This window comes from Nicotiana tabacum, chromosome 4, assembly GCF_000715075.1.
Source record: "Nicotiana tabacum cultivar K326 chromosome 4, ASM71507v2, whole genome shotgun sequence".
NCBI lineage: Eukaryota > Viridiplantae > Streptophyta > Magnoliopsida > Solanales > Solanaceae > Nicotiana > Nicotiana tabacum.
In genome coordinates, this window is record NC_134083.1 from 6,643,208 (window position 1) to 6,646,290 (window position 3,083).

Sequence of the window (3,083 nt, forward strand, 5' to 3'; positions counted from 1 at the left end):
CTTTTATGTATTTTGGTGATCATCGATTGATCTCATTAATTTGCTTCCAACTAGGAGACATCTTTTGTAATACAACAGAAATAAGTTATATGGAGTAGTATTATTTTGTTTTAATTTTTTCGGTTTCAGGTACCCTAAAATTAACTATTGCTAGACATTGAAATTCTTGTATAGTATGTATTGTTCTTTCTCATTTCTGAATTATATTGAAGAAAAGGCCACCTTTTCATTAAGGATCATCAATTCCTCTTTCAAATAGTTTCAAACACAAGACAATAGATTCAACTCCCAACACAGTCATACAATTGATTTAGTTGGTCAGCTTTTTCAAACCACAAAAGACTTGCAACCAGTAAACCTACAACACTCAAACAAGCAAAAAATTAAACAAACCATTCAACATCTTGCACAGTGCAACATCTTGCCTACAGTGCAAGTTATTTTTCATAGACACGCGGGGTTAAAACTTGTTCATGCTTGGTGAATCGTAAACCTTCCCTTGGGATTTTTCACCTTAGGCTTATTGCCATACATATCACGCTCTCCCTTATACTCGTCGTTCACCAAATTCACATTCTCGATCACCACACCCAAGTCCTACATGCAAACATCACCGACTGTTAAAAAAAGAGATTAGTTGGTGCAAAAATTATGAAATTGGAGGTGGAACTTACAGTAGTAAGTTTCCAGCCGCCATTGAACTCGTATCCTTCAGGAGCCATCTCATCGCAGTCGAAGAGCAAGAGTGGAGCATAAGCTCCGCTCTCTGAGTCCTTTGCTGTGAACGGCCTCCCATATCCCGGAATCAACGTCACTGTCCCATATTTCTTGCACTCTTTGCACTGAATATGAGAAACTTAGAGAGATGAGAAACAAAGCTTGAGCGTCTAATTAAACAAGGATAAAATTAGGAGTTTGTTTTACTCTTATAACATGGTTAACTGTGTCACGGCGGCCGTGCTAGACACTCTCGCTGATATAGACGCATTATCTTTTTGACAGTTCCTGGCAGTTTTGGCAGCGAAGCTGAAACAAAAACAGAGAAGTAGAAAGTAAGATTACTTGATCTTCATATAAACAAAATGAAAGTCTATGAAACTTATAATCTAACTTTAAAAAAATATGGTATGTTTTCATCATCTGCTCCACCGTTTGGAACCATGGTGGCAATGTGGCTCAACCTAGCACTGATTTCTAGTAGAAATTTCATATTTGCCTTTCTGCCTTTCTAGTAGAATATATTTGTTTCGTCTACTATAGTGATGGTTCGTTCGAGGACGAACAAAGGTTTAAGTGTGGGGTGGTAATGTTGGGCATATTTTGATATGTGTTGATGTTACTTTACCCATGTTTTAACCGCTTTTTGATGCTATTTGATCTTTAAAATGCCCAACATGGTTTAATTATTGGTTTTATGACTAATTGAGTTGTGTGTGATGAATTAGGGTATTTGGAGTGCAAAAATATGAAGAAGAGGTGCTCTAGGTAGAGGAAGAGAGGTTGGATGTGTCGCATCCAATCTAGAGAAAAAATCAGATTTCGTGCACCCTTAGCAGTGAAGTCGGCCCATAGCATCCGCACCTGGGCAAAGCTGAGAAGGAGGAACAAAGGGTGGATGCGACGCATCCACCCTAGCATGCGAAGCTGAGAAGTGGAGGACGAGGTGGATGCGACGCATCCACCCCAGCATCAATCCCTGTAGCCAAGTCGGATTAGGAATAGGAGAACTTTGGCCCACGACTTTTGTACGCAATATATAAGCCAAAAACGCCTCTTTTAGGGCATCTAACATATTGGGAAGAGGGAAAAGGCCACGACAAAGCTGGGGAACCATGAAATTCATCTTGAGTTCTTATTGTTTCTTCTTTTGTTGATTATTATGCACTCTTGTGAATTATTTGATGATTGCATGAACATGAGTGGCTAAGAACCCTATTGTTCTAGGGTTATGGGTATACATGAATGTTGATGTTTGAAGTTTAATTTGACGAATTTGATTTTATCATATTGGGTTGTTTATTTAATTCTATTTTTAATTATTTTGCTGAGTAGCTAACAGTGAAATACTATCTACGAATCTAGAGTTGAACTCGAAAGTGGGAACTCTAGATTGCATATAGAATTAAATAGAGCAAGTTCTTAAACCCAGGCATCGGGGAATGAATTCGCAATTGGGATAGACATTTACCTAATTGCCTTGCTCGGTTGCAATACAGGAATTGTAAATGCGTGCTTGTTAATCTTAATTACATAGACATATAGGTATTAAGTTAGCTTGAATAGGCGAGTAAGGGTTCGACAGATTCTTATGAGTAATATCAACCCTGTCAACCAACAATCCAGATAAATCAGTTAGTTATTTTAAGCTAAGAATGCAACATGATTGTTAGATAACCCGTGATCCTGAAATATTATCTCCCATTGATTGTCATTTAAAACTATTTAAGTGTTGTGTCGATTTTTGGTAATTCTTTACTTGATAGTCTTTAGGTAGTAAATTAGACAATTATCTATTTTATAAGAAATCGCTTGAATCGATAAGCTATTTGAGTTTGAATTAGTCAAAAGTTAATCATAAGTTTTCGTGGGAACGATACTTTATTCACTACTCTATTATTTGACGACTGCGTATACTTGCGTGAGTGTGTTTGGTCGCAACAACATGTGAGAGAAAACGTGAATGGGGGTGTAGAATGGTGAATTATTGGTGCATAAAGTGTATGTGTTCAACATTATTAGTGTCTAAAATACCTATTTAGTGCTAGAAAATGATACTAATATAATAAATTAAGCACAAATATTATACACACGAAAGTGGAAACTTTTTTAATATTAATTAGAACAACACGGATGATGGAAATACCGAATAAATGAAAGAAGATTGGTTGAGAATATCTATCATAGACTGGCTATCCCAACGATCAGAGAGAAATAGAGGAACTTTAGTCTATGATAAAATATTACTTGACATCCCGTATTTATATTAGTTTATTAATTAATTATAAGTCATACCAACTTGAGTACTATGATTAAGTATTTTAATAAGGTGAGAATATACATATGACAAACGATAGTTAAATGAG

At 36.2% G+C, this 3,083-nt stretch overlaps 1 long non-coding RNA gene across 2 annotated transcripts; it reads right to left on the reverse strand.

Annotated features, from left to right (window-relative positions):
- Window positions 1–256: 256 nt before the first annotated feature.
- On the reverse strand, window positions 257–1,247 carry LOC107780461 (uncharacterized). 2 transcript variants are annotated; one of them, XR_012708338.1, is made up of 4 exons: window positions 1,112–1,247; window positions 925–1,026; window positions 675–842; window positions 257–597 (listed from the first exon to the last, which is right to left on the reverse strand). It is a non-coding gene; the product is annotated as an uncharacterized LOC107780461 (long non-coding RNA). The 2 variants fall into 2 exon arrangements; XR_012708337.1 differs by having other exon boundaries at window positions 925–1,241.
- Window positions 1,248–3,083: the final 1,836 nt, after the last annotated feature.